We start from the raw sequence: 14,804 nt of genomic DNA on the forward strand, positions 1-14,804 counted from the left end.
TTCCTGATGATATACAAATCAATTTGTTGAATTTCGTGCCAAGCTATTCGAGGGATATCTGTGCCAGCCGTCCCTAATTTAGAAGTAGTAGACTAGAGGGAAGGCAACTAGTCAGCATCACCCACCACCAACTTTTGGACTGCTCTTCACCAACGAATAGTGAGTTTGTCCGTCATATTATAACGCCTGAAAGGCCCATTACGTTTGGTAACGTGCGATTCGAGCGACCTAACCACCAACCTTATACAGAAACTATGCTAATCATGGCAGATGTGCCTTATACTATCAGAATAACCCTCAAACTAGTGAATATTCAACTACTATAAGGACCATTGCTTTACGTTTATAAGCTATTTTCTGATTTTTTCAGCATACTTAATTTCATTAATTATAGACTTGCATCACTAGTTTGTGGATTCTTAATAAATTTCGCCCACTAATAAAACTGCATCTGTAACAGGTAACTGAAATTGTTCTGACGTTGTTACCATTATTCCTGTTATTCCGATTATTTTGTGATACCATTACATCTACTTTAAACCTATACAATAATTACATTCTGGAAACTACTCGTCATCAACAGTCGTGCCAAAATACGTTTGTTATTGTCGTATTCCTTCGTAGCTCAGTGGTAAGTCTTAGGGCTTATAACACTAAAATTTCGGTATCCACGTTGGGTAAAGCCCAGGTAATCCTTGTACAAGTTTGCGCTTTGCAAACAAATTTATTGTCGTGGCTTAAACATTTACAAACCCATTTTCGTTATATCAAATCGTAACTTATTTAAATACATGGTTTTGAAAGGAATTCAAAAGGCTAAAAGTAAAATAACTTCATATCGACTCATTTTTGTGCTCGTATTTTAGCTTCATGCTTGTTCTTCTGTAAATTTTAGCATAATATAACATTGAAAAAAAAACAACAAAAAACGAACTGCGTAAAGAGAATAATAAAAGTGAGCAAATACGAAACAATACCACGTAATTTAAGGAGACAAAGTGTTGGAAGCCATGAGGAAATAATGCAAGTAATTGCATGTGCTAATTATAATTAACTGTTAAAGAAATCTTAAGTTTCCCCCACAATAAAAAATTCTCGACTCATTGAAATTTGGTAGTAAGTTTATTTAATTTTGTTGCAATTTTATGTCGCCTTTCAACATTATACATGCGACTGTCGAAAATTTCATTTTTCGCAATGAAAAACAAACTTCGTTGCTTTTTCAAAATTTTTAATGTATTATTCTAAAATATCATAATTACATTGACTGAAAGTATTGCTTAGAATTTTAAACTGAAAATTTAGATTGCTTTTAAATTTCGATATTGAAATTTAAAAACAGTCAACAAAATGAAACGTTTATATATTAAATATTTGTAATTTTTAACATCACTTACAGAAAACATGTCTCATTGACGTTTAACTTTGCAAATATTTTATAAGTGCCCAAAATTTGCCTTCAATTCGCAGCAATCGTGTATATATGATCATAATATTTACCTTTATTTTTTGCAATAAATTTCGTGATTTATTTTTAAATGACATATGAATCTGATCTTAAAACCCTCTTCGTATATCGTTTCCAAAATTTCTAATTCGTAATGAAATAGTTATAATACAATTACGTCATTACTGGCACAATGTCTAAGCTATGGGATACGCTGGTATACGACGAAAGGAGGGATTTTACGTGAGAAAATCAAAACGGAAAGAGTTTAATCGACCCGCCAGTGGTCACTCTACTTCAGGAAAATGTACACTTTACTCAACCGTATTCTGCAAGTAAGCATTGTTTTAATATATCTCAAACTCTCTCTCCCATTCCATAGAAACTCTGGTTGTAGTAGTACCTGTTCGTGCCACCTTTTCGGGCTGCTGTACAGCAAGTAAATGTTCGGAGAAATCGTAGATGACGTCAAACACTATCTACACAAACAAAATGCATGCCAGGAACTTCTCTTGGCGGTTGTGGAGGGCGTTCAAATGGAGGAACCGAATTGCGCCGTCTTCTTCTTCTTCTTCTCCTTTTTTTTCTATGACACACAACACATAAAACTGACACGGAAAGCAAAGCCACTCCAACACTTATTCCTATGATTAGACCCTTTTTAACTTCAACAGTCCTGACACCTAAAAAAAAAGAAAAAAATGTTGAAGATGTTAAGTAACAGTGTTAAAGCAATTTTAAAACTTATTTAAACTTGTAGTTTGTGCATAATTACATGAAACCGAAACAAAAATCGAGGAACTCGACAAACTATTAGAAGTATCACTGCAACGACAAGGAGCTCCATAGAGTCTAAAAATTGTTTCATTTTCTCAACGTTTCGGCTTTACACCTTCATCGCGAACATACAATTTCAGCATAAATTTTCTACAATAACTTCAAATTATCCTAATGATGGCATAAAGCGAAAATATTAAACAACTACGAAAGATGCTCTGGAGTTCGCGGTCGTTTCATTTATACATAATCATGTGTATTATATTCTAGGCAGCATTTCGAAATTTAAAGAATCTATTTTGATTTACAGAAGTAAATTACCCGTGAAAATTTAGAAATAACAACGACGTAAAAAAAAAAAATGCACTCATTGGTTTGAGTGACTGTTTACTCGCGCTTGTCAATTTAAAAGTAAATTCTTGTAGTCAATCCTGGGAACCCCTTGATTTCTCACCCTCCCCCCTTATTAGTATGCACTGATGTGAAAATATCAAAGATATAAACGTAGATGTTTATTTTGAACGGTCTCTTGCATGTATGTGTCAATTTTATTATAAATTCGTGGATCCAGTCCCAAGAGCCACGGGAAACCCCTTGATTCTTGTATGGATGGCTAAATTCGAAAAATTAAAAATCTAAATTTAGATTGTTTAAGATCTTACTAATAACAAATTACAAGTAAATCGGTCCAACCATATCTGAGTACCATTAAAAAAAACACTTACCCGAATTTTTCGGCTTCTTCACAACTATTTCGAAAATGTGCTTACTCGTTCGTATTAAGTAGTTGTCAAGAACAAGCATATAAAACTTCAAATCGTTTTGTTAAAAATTGTGGAAGAAGTTCAAAAATGAAGCAAAGATAAATATGCAAGATACAAAAATATTATGCACTTCTTAAACATCCTCCTACATAAACACACTAAGAACCTCATTTCTAAATATGAGAATATTTCCAATATAGATAACATTATTATCTCTTTAAACCCATCATTTTTTGCGCGTTCTGCCGGAATTATTTTCATGATGTCCAATTATCACCATACCTTATAAAATTTCGGTTTTCTTAATTTTGTTTTTCCCTTCAGCATCAGGGGTACCCACATAAAGCATTGTTGAGTAAGTAGCAAACTTCTCCTTGTTGAACATTTGGTGATAGAAGAGTGTGTAGAGAGACTGGTGGGTGGAGAAGTAGTCTCGAATACTAGGTCATTTATCCATGCCCATTGATGTTGTCATTGCAAGAAACTTCAGCAGCTCATAGTTGGTACAGAGAGTCCAGTTCAGATACCTCGACCATCTCTCGTTTTGTTTCCAATTTGTGCTTTGGCGTACTCGTTGATAGCAGTGATGAAAGCGTTACTCATAACTTCTGTAAACAGAGCTCTGAAACAGTCGAGGGGCGTCGAGTTATTGATGTCAGCGTGTACACCAGGATCACGCCTGTTCTTCGGTAGAAACTCAAAAGTCATTACTTGTGCCTGACCTATCTTGCAGACTTTCCTCAGCCCAATCATTACCTCTGGCAGTGGACGTAGATCTAGGAGGTGGATCAGGTCTAGCTGGAACTCGCTTTCGTGACTCTTTGCACCACTAAGTCCTGGTTGGGGCTATGCTGATTGAGAAGCACTGGAACTGGATCACGATGACTTTTCTAAGTCGATTTCATAACCAGTCTCTTCCAATGTCAAATTCAAGATCGGAATCGCTATCGTCAACACTCTCTAACTGATTGAACAGACCCATCTCTTGATCAGCAGTAAAACGTTTCGGTGTCCCCTTTCCACTCGCCATCTCTGTCTTACACCTGGCCTTAACTAATTGTTAGACTTCACGAGAAAACACTGAAAATATCGGTCTCAAACATAACTTGTTGATCTGAAACTTGTTTTAAAACAAACGACAATGCTTCGTGGAACTTTTAGTCTATTTATAAAAGGTGGATAATAACATGGTTTGGATTAGTTTTCAGCCAAAGAGACATAAACGTTATCGGACACTGTCATCATCAAATGAGTAAATCAGGATTTTTGACCGGACGGTTGTTAAATTAAAAACTAATCTATAATTTTTATGTTGACACAAGTTTGTTTGTGCACTTAGGGCATTATTGCCAATTTACAATTATTCTTAACAGCAGTAAAAATGAGAATTACAACGGACAAATGTACTTGTATAAGATACAAGCTACATCTTCAGCTTGTATTATTTAACTTTCGACGCATCATTAGCAAATGCACGAGACTGTTGCAGATGACTTACTTTGGAACAAAATCAAATAATTAACCATAATGCACGATGACTTGATGTCAATAACATTAACATTTCTGCCTGGTCTCGCATCCGGAACATATTTAGGATTTTTTTTTAATCTAAAGAGAAAACACTAATTAATTTTAGTCTTGCCTCAGTTGTATTATGAACTGATATTTATCCTGTTCCAAGTACTAGACTCGATAACGTTTAAACCGTAGTATTTCAAAACTCAAACCTACACATCAACCAAAAGAAATCCACTACCTTTATTTATTTATTTTATAAAACATTAAGCACTGCTTTGCGTATTTTATTCATTGAAGCTAAACAAAAGCTAAATACTACCAATTCCGAAATAAATTGAAAATTAGGAAACGAAAAGTAAAAGATAACTGTTTGAAACATTTTATGCTACACAATATGCTGTGTGTGCTATGCTCACCATGGGTAGCGAAACCCGGTTTTTAGCGTCGTAAGCCTGCAGACTTGCCTTAGAAAAACGGGTGGGTGTGAAAGTTATTTTATAACTAATGATTTATTATGCGAACCACTTCTCCAAAACAATGATAAAGAGCACCAATCTCTTAAAAAATTGTCATCTTGTATTTTTCTGTGCTATTATAAGTATTTAATTTGGAATATTTTAAAAGGCTTCCAATTCCACTCAAATCAAGTGCAGTAAACTCTGTAAATGAAAATATTTCCTTTTTACTATATATTTAGTAGTATATATTTAAATAGGCATTCAGGTGTTTATTATTGCTAAGAAGATTGTAAATATAAAATGATAACTTTTGAAATAAAATAAACATGCTTCTTAGATTTTTTAATAAGGTATTTACCCTTTAAGTCTACTGCAGTTCAAATTTCTTCCAGTACGAAACTGAAATAGATCAGATTCTGGTTGTCTTGCTTATGAATAGAGAGCGCTAAGGATCAGTTTAGATTATTATAAGGTACACACAAAAATTTTATATCTTTCTTTTCTTTTTTTCTTTAAGTATAAACTAATGTCAATACTATCTTGATAAATCAAATCACACAGTTAATACAGACCCAGTTTTACTTACTTCTGTATAGTAATGCAGTGATTTGAGTTCAATAAATACAAACTCGTATTATAATTTAACATATAGGTGACTAACCATTAATTTTTATTTTGTTTATACTTAATATGTAATTTCCAAAAACATTGCTGAGCTCTTTATCGAACACTTCGTTTGAAAGCCTTTTGGGAATTTACGAATAATTCTCAGTGCCTGAAGATTTGTTGTTGTTTGCTTTTGCCCACTTAGCTAATCATATTTTAATCAAAATCTTGTTATTGATTAAATTATTCCTAACTGTAAAAACAAATGATACTTAAGACTTGTACCACCAGGTGCCTCTTGCTGTCCTCCAGTCATGTTCACTCAAGAACAGTTTTAAAGTTTAATTAAGCTATAGTGAATTAATTAATATGGCTTTCATCGTTAATTTTTAAAAGGTTTACATGGAATTACTCCATAATTCATCGTTAAATTAAATTATTATTATTATGAATTGTACGTTCACAAGTCGAATTTAAGTTGAAAAATGTAGGTTTTTAGTTGTCTTTTACTGAACACAGTTAACCTATATTATACAGGATTTGAAGAATATGAAGCATTGATGCTACTAATTTATTCTCCTTAACAAGCTGTTTAAGTTGCTATTTAAAGTTGACAAAAAGCAGAGGTCAGGTCATATATTTCTTGTTTGTAACTAGGTAAATAATAACTAGTTTTCTTTATATGTGTTGTTAATTAATACCAAACAAGTTTCCAAAATGCCCACACAGGGGGCGGCACCTTGACAAAGTATGACTTCTAAACGTTCATTAGAAAAACTGTTTTTGTTTGTTGTTGTTTTTTGCTAAAGCCACATAGAGATATTTGCCTCTGACCTATCGGGAGACAAAATTAGGTTTGATTGCTGTTAAGCACAAATTTTGTATATGGTAATACAGCGACGTGTCGTCGTATGTGCGAGTCGTAGCTACAGAGAAGACATCTATAGCACATAGAATATTTGGTTCATGGTGACTTTCCGACCATTTGACAGCGAGATGCCATCTGAATAGATTTATGGCTGGCAGACAATGTCACTTCTCTCTACGAGGACGGATATTCGTATAACAAAACTTTTAAGTGACAAAGCTAAAAGACAAAACATTTCGAAGAGGGAAGTCTTCAGGGTCTTCTGGTGAAACAAAAAAAACTCGCACAGCGAAACGCTTAGAACAGCAACTTTCTCACCCATAAAGTAACAGCCATGATTACGAAAGGGAACCAAAAAACAGTAATGAAGTTACGTATATTTCCTGGTACTGGTAATAAGGTGAGATATTATACAAAGAACTGTAGTTGACCAACATACTCCCAGCCACATCGAAATAAACAGCTGTTTTATTCAGAAAAATGATTGAAGAAACAAAATTCACAACAATTCCATTCAACTACATACCTGCGAAACACTTTAGTGCAGAGTTACTCAACTTTTATATCTTTGTTGTACTTAAACGTGGTCAAAGAAGCTGATGTCCCTGTACATTTTTAGGGGCTGTAATGTATAGTCTAAGATTGGCCTCACCATCTTCCACAGAAGCTTTTTGCAAGTGCAATTGTAGTACGAAGGATTAGCAAATAATCATGAACATCACATGAAATATGAAGTAGTAGTTCGAAGGAGAGCATGGGACCTGGAACTATTTTCATTATTTTGAATTAATCTTAGTAAGTATGCATACAGTCAGTCATAGTAAGAGCCATCATCTGAGTTAATATATGGATTTGGGAATGGCTTAGGTTTTCTAGGCTTCGTGAAGGATTTAAGATTGGCTTAGGTCACCTAGGATTGATGACCCATGTGAGATTTATTTGGATTACAGCCAAAAGTGTGGCTAAGAGCCATAATATTTGGCTGATGTATCAAGGCTACCTTATCACTATAAATAATAATGGTATGTCAAACTAGCTACATTACTTTGTCATCTTTTTAGTTCTGATCTATGGGATAGATCGTATGTATAAGTTTGCCTTAAGTTTGTAGTACCTCACATGGTAATTATTTACTTTTGATCATTATATTGTGGCTTATTTATTTAGCTCACACATTTTGTATGGATGTTTAGAACACTAAAATAAATAATAGGTTGAATTTTATCAAACCAGTTTTAATACCTAATTTATTATGCTTTAAGTGGCACTGATCATAAATGTAATAACCTATTTACGGTCCTGTATTGTGATTATAAATACGATTACCCGTTTTACTGTTCTTCTACATGTGTTCTCACTTTGGTTTTGAATTTAAAGAATGAACCCTTAATTAGTAGAAATGAATAGGTAGAAAAATTTGAAATTATTAAAAACAAGTCTATATATCATTAGTTTCGCTGTTATGATTTTATAAAAGCATACGTTTGCTGTTAAGCACAAAGCTACATAATAAGCTATTTGTGCTGTGCTCACCACAGGTATTGGAACCCGGTTTTTAGAATTACAAGTCTTCAAACTTAACTACAATTACATACGTTTTTGCATTTATCCACATAGAATAGTTCGATTACTGTCTGCCCATTACGATTTTAGTGACAGAGGTGCAAAGGGGCAGTGAAGCCTTACAAGTGTAGTGAATGTTGGTATAATAAGCCTAATGTAAAGACGTAGTGTGGGATCACGTAGTCAAAAGCCAAGTGAATAAACTTTATTATGAAAAGAAAGTTACCGATTCCATTTTAAACTTAAATTGTTTCTGGATTAAGCCATTTTCTGATATATCACCAACGTTTAAAAAATAAACCTCTTTAATCAACCCCCTCCCCAGTGGCACAGCGGTATGTCTGGGGACTTACAACGCTAGAAACCGGGTTTCGATACCCGTGGTAGGCAGAGTACAGATAGCCCATTGTGCAGCTTTGTGCTTTACCTACAAACAAACAATTAATCAACGAAGACTCTAAATCATAACATCAATAAATAATTTTCCAGTTTTGTTGTCTATACATTTCATTATATACTTTCAGTACATAGACTAAGAAGAATATTAAGTTATATTTTTTTTGCTAAGCAACATGATATAAAAATCATTGTTGGAACATAATGTTACCAAAACGCACTGGCTTTTCTACATATTAGAAGTTGTTAATCTAACCGATTTTTACCAATAATTAATCTACGAATACGCCACAAATTTATTTCATGACTGAACTTAATTTTGCTTAGCTTACAAAGGAATTTACCGACGTTTGACTGCCTCGACTGCACTTTTCTGCCTCTTTGTTGGTCAAGCTTGATTTCGCAAAATTTATTTATTTCAGTTAGCTATGAAATGTGAGGTTAGGGCATATTATTTGGTGGGGGGTGGTAGTACTTGCCCCGTCATTTTTGACGGGCTATACGCTAGTTAATGCATAATGATGACTGTTATAGAGAACAAAATCAGAAACAAACTAGTTGCAGAGCTCATCGTTGTCCTAATCGGTCTGTTGTGAACGTTTTTCCATCTTCATGAAAAACACTGAAGACTCTGCAGGTGTAAATCCAATTGTAGCAGCATTGGACGTGAACAAAACCAATGTTCAGCTACGGCAAAACGCCACCTATTAACTTATAAAAATCATTCAAATAAAGTGCGATTCACTTTCTGTATACACAATAAATTTCAGGATTTCGACTTCCAATAAATCAGTGTTATAGTACAGTACTGAAAACATGGGAATCTTACTAAAAATACAGAAATTCTTTACTAACTCGTAATGTGACGAAATATTCAGAAACTCATTCTATATCGGCCAAGTAATATAATGTATCGGAAACCCTAGGGGCCAAGATTACTTTCTAAACAACATAACAACTTAACCTGAACAATATGATGCTCAAAAAGTATCAGCGACCTACTCTGAAACATATGATGCTCTTTTAATATCTGATGTAACTTTACACGTTTAGATCAAGCCTGAACTAGCAGCAAACAAAGGGCTGTTAATTCGCAAAGTTTACACCTTTAGATCAGATCCTGAACTAGCAAACAAAAGTTACCACTTCGCTATGCGAGGGTTGAGGGGCGGTCCTTACAGTTCGTTTCGTCAGAATAATCGTTGAGACCACAGTTGGAGATATCGTTGCACTTGAGGTCGGGCGAAATACAAAATCCACTGTTTGCACAAAATAGGTCCCTGCAGCTCGTACCAACTGAAATTAAAGCACACTGTTTCAGTGACTCGTTTTGTTTGAATTACAACAATAGAATATCCAAATTGAGAAATTATAACATTACTCTTAAGGCCCACGAACCAAAATCTGTATGACCTGAACTAATCAACGTTTTAACACCTGCCACACGAGCCAACCTGACATCTTGATGTGGATAATAATAATAATGTAAAAAAGACATTCCGGAAAGGTTTTGGGTTTGGTACTATTTTCGAGGGTTAGGCCGATGGACCAGACCCGAGATTATGAGAGCCAACATGGAGAAGTTAACTTGTAAACGTTCTACAATTAAGCTAAACCGTGGGTCCAGATCGGATGAGGGAAGAACTTATTCGACGATATCCCAATTGATTTGACATGCTAGTTAAATCCGAGATTCGTCAATTGATTACCGCAGACAGAGAAACAATGGCAGGCACAATAATATAGTTATCTTAAAAAAATAATAATAATAATAATAAAAAAAGCCCCCCAGTGGCACAGCTGTATGTCTGCGGACTTGCAACGCTAGAAACCGGGTTTCTATACCCGTGGTGGGCAGAACACAGATTATGCGCTTTGTGCATAATTAAAAACAAACATACAAACAAACTTAAAAAAACGGGCAGGGGGGTTGGAATCACATATAAGAAATCAATAGTTTCAATAATTTGTGAAATTAATAGCAAAGTAAGGCCCAATGATGCAGTGTTGAAGTTGAAACAGATGCACAATGCATTACAAGATTGCCCCTAGCGATTCTCAAATTGAAAATGCTATTTCTGCAAAGAACAGCAAGTATGGGAAGGATGGTATAATTCCCAGTATTGTACCACCATAGTACAATCCATACAGATTTCATCATGCCATTTATTCATCTCAGGCTCAGTACTAAAAGATGCTGGGCTGACTTGTGTGGCAGATGTTAAAAAGGATTAAAATAAAACATCTGAATATCTATTTGACTTAAGAATTTTTCTTACACCATGTATTAAAACGTCCTGCTTGTTTGAATAGTTTTAAACAGTATTAAAATAAAAAAATTATGTCTTTCAATTTTGTCTACTTGTCTATATATATATATTATTCAATGTTTTCTCACAACCGAACAAACAAATTCAAGAAAATAACAAAAACGTAGCAACAACAGACAGAAGAAAATTTTTAAACAGACAGGAGTCTGCTGGAAGTAAGCTCCTATCGTTTCACGAAATGAACGACATCATGGCGGTACTAAATAGGAAGAGTGGGTTTAACTTGTTTTAAGATGTCAATGAGGAATAAGTTTAGTTCAGGGTATGAGAAATGTTGGCTTGAGACAGGTGGTGACGTAATGAGAGACAAAGTCTAGGAATTGTCATCTAATGACAAAATAGCTCACAGACTTTAAAAATAAAACAACTAAAAATCAGGTACCCGATGATGCCACGCTAATGGCGGCGAAACGTCGTTTTATTGTGAATTTTGTTTTCTATCCCATTTTAGCCGTTCTTAATTTCAAACAGTTTAATTTGGTTTGTTTTGGGAGCGAACTTAAGAATTAGGAATCATCAAGATAGATTTATTTCGCTTGTAAGTAACGTTTTGAGTGGTAATGACAAATATGTTCGTGTAGATAGATGTATCGCATGCTGGAGTCTGGCAACGCTGTGTTTGCCCCATGTATGAAATTGGTGATGATCAATTAGTGCCATGTTAGAGACTGGTAGTACTCGGTTTGTTCCATGTCATGATCTGCGGGTAGAGCGGTGTTGATCAAGAGATAAACATAGAGATTGAATGAAAACCGAGTAAAATTAATTGTAATTGAATATTGATTTTAGTTCTGGAACGTCAGAATTCATCTTGTTATTGACTGAATTAACACATTTGACCACAGTGAATAAACACACGATATCGTATGAATTTATCTAAAGCAAGGTTTAAAACTCATTTGTACGAAAATAAGTTTATATTGAAACAGGTTTCGACACTTTCACGTGTTTCTATAGAAACTTATCATTTCGTAACAGTAGACCTAAGCTTTATTTTAGATTTGATTATATTCTAACGAGGTCCTAGGTATGGTTCCTCGGTTTGGAGATGAAACGTTTATTAATTTAGACTGGAGTAGCTTCCGAGCTTGAAGGGTTGATGTTAAAATTGCCTTTACTGGAAAACTTGCTTAACATTTCGTGGAGTTATATGATGAACACCATTTAAAGCTGATCTCTTAACACCTGATGGTGTTAAGTATATAGTATCACACAAAACTAGAAAGATTATAACCTCTTGGCTAGACCTACAAGAGTCAACAAATTGAATTGATGGGAAAACTCCATAATAATAAATAGATGAATGGCAGTTTGAAGAGAAGGAAGATTTTTTCTATATTTCAGTAATTAGGTCAACCATCTCGTGGTTGAATCAACAATTTACCACGTTAAAGTATCCGAGTTTCTGCGTGGTGAAAATTAACCCCGACCCTCGGTTGAATATTTCATGACTGTCTGGAAGAAAGAATAACAGGTAATCCTTAATGTAGAAATCGTCGCGAAAGTACTGGAAAGGACTGTACAAGTCTTGATGTGAAAAAAAGTCTTCAGTAAATAAAAACTTCAGTTACTGACAGAGAAATCAACATCAAGGATCGTTTAAAAAGTACTGCAATTGGTAAAACATTCCTTGAAAGCCGTGGTGAACACTGTAGAACAACTGGCTACGAAAAGAAAAAAAAGGCTAAAAAGAGTATGAATGATAAACGGCAGATTAGTTTTAAAGTGGACTAAGGAACATTTATCAAAATTGGGGGGGGGGATAAGGAAAGCAAGCAAAAAAGGAAAGTGTAACGATGAGAAATAAAATCGTTCTTAGAGAAGAAATGCAGTCGGACATGAATTATTATATAGACTATAAACAAGTCAAAACTAAAGATACGTCGAAACTAAAACGAATTTCTATTTCTCTTCCATTATGTAAGTATGCTGATTGACGACTAGTCTTTTTTTGTGTATAAAGACAGGTTCAGTCTTAGACAATACACAACTTCACGCAAAATAAAAACTGTCGCTGTCACATCCCAAATTATTAATCCAATGATCAACTACACTAGGGAAAGATACGTTTTTTTTTTTATCTTCATCTTATTAAGTTAGAAGTTTCTGTTTTTGGGTGTGTGAACATGATACACTCAGTCAGCTAAACGGATTTTTCGGAAGGTTGAATTATCATGTCTCAGAACTGTAGATTGTGACACGAAGCAGGGGGGTTAGGATGAAACTAGTGTGTGTCTTTTTGTGTAAACAATGCATCGATGTCGTGGAAGGAACTGACAAGAACCAAACAAGAAGATCCCTGAAAAAAATATGTCACCTCCTAAAACTTTGTCCCAGGAGAATCCCTGTATTATTGATGCGACTCTGAGTAAAAGGCCATCTAAGCAGATTGACGAAACTATTTTTTTGTAAAGAAACGTGTATTATTGGAGACTAACTAAATATTTCTGAAAGTATGATTTAACGAAGACTTAACCATATTAACAATATTGATCCAATAAGATTTCCACAAAACAGACTAATATTCAGAAATTGCAAACAAATATTGCACAAATCAGTCATAAATTGTTTTTTTCTGAAAAGTCAATTGGTTATTCATAACAACAAAAATATATTTATCCATACTTTACACACACACACACTAGAATATTAGGTGTCGTTACATCTATTTATACTTCCTCTATTTATAACGATCATATAACAAAATCCATTACAAACCTTCTTTAACTTCGGTCCAAACTGCTTTAAACCCTTTAGACCCAACCGCTTTATTCGCTGACAAAAATCTTCCAAGAAAAAAAAAACAATACAAGTTTGAATTTTACACCCAGAAGAAAATATAAATAAATGAGATAAAAGTAACAAGATTAATATACCAGTTGAAGTTAGGCACTAGAAAATTACTTATACACTTTGTGCACTTATACAAGAAATGAACTTATGTTATAATGCAGTTGTCGTTGCGCTCACCACAGTGAACAATAACTTGTTAACTAACCGTTCCGTTACATCTTATATTGGCCCGGCATGGCCAGGTGGTTAGGACGCTCGACTCGCAATCTGTGGATCGCGGGTTCGAATCCCCGTCACACCAAACTTGCTCGCCCTTTCAGCCGTGGGGGCGTTATAATGTTACCCCACTATTCGTTTGTAAAAGAGTAGTGGGTGGTGATGACTAGCTGCCTTCCCTCTAGTCTTACACTGCAAAGTTAGGGACGGTTAGCGCAGATAGCCCTCGTGTAGCTTTGCGCGAAATTAAAAAAAAACAAACAAACAAACATCTTATATCTAAAAATGTGTAGTCGAAACACACAGAAATCACCAAGCAAACGTCATTATCTCTTGAGAAACGGCATATTGTATAGGATATCATAAAACGTTAGAAGCTAAGGTGAATTACATCAATATAAAGCTATGGTGAGAAGAATAAATCATAGCCCTTCGCCAAGAACGTTTCTCTTTTCTGCACCATAAAATATGTAACAGATGAAACTGTGTGTATTTTGAAAGAAAGAAACCATACGTTTACAGTACGACTGGAAACATACTATACAGTACAAGTGTTGAGATAAGCCCAGGTCTTCAGACAACTGAATTGAGGACATTCCCACACACCTCTGTACTGCTGGGTTTCTGACAGGTATCTTTCCAGCGTGTTCCAACAGAAGAGTGGCCCGGCATGGCCAGGTGGTTAGGACGCTTGACTCGCAATCTGCGGGTTCGCATCCCCATCCCACCAAACATGCTCGCCCTTTCAGCCGTGGGGGCGTTATAATGTGACGGTCAATCCCACTATTCGTTGGTAAAAGAGTAGCCCAAGAGTTGGCGGTGGGTGGTGATGACTAGCTGCCTTCCCTCTAGTCTTATACTGCTAAATTAGGGACGGCTAGCGCAGATAGCCCTTGTGTAGCTTTGCGCGAAATTCAAAAACAAACAAATAAACAACGATTCTGAGTAAAACGTTAATGTTCCTTAAGTGTAATATTGTTTTATTATTTATTAATTCATTTGTTTTACATTAGTATCCCTCTAATTGATTTTCCGCTGTTAATTAGGTTTAATGCAAGTAAATTTTGC

General features: G+C 34.9%; 1 long non-coding RNA gene across 1 annotated transcript; it reads right to left on the minus strand.

Moving 5' to 3' along the window:
• Positions 1-1,214: 1,214 nt before the first annotated feature.
• LOC111088242 lies at positions 1,215-13,521 on the minus strand. The gene is made up of 3 exons (XR_002612831.1): positions 13,446-13,521; positions 9,541-9,693; positions 1,215-2,130 (listed from the first exon to the last, which is right to left on the minus strand). It is a non-coding gene; the product is annotated as an uncharacterized LOC111088242 (long non-coding RNA).
• Positions 13,522-14,804: the final 1,283 nt, after the last annotated feature.

This window comes from Limulus polyphemus, unplaced genomic scaffold, assembly GCF_000517525.1.
Source record: "Limulus polyphemus unplaced genomic scaffold, Limulus_polyphemus-2.1.2 Scaffold3397, whole genome shotgun sequence".
NCBI classification, from domain to species: Eukaryota; Metazoa; Arthropoda; class Merostomata; order Xiphosura; family Limulidae; genus Limulus; species Limulus polyphemus.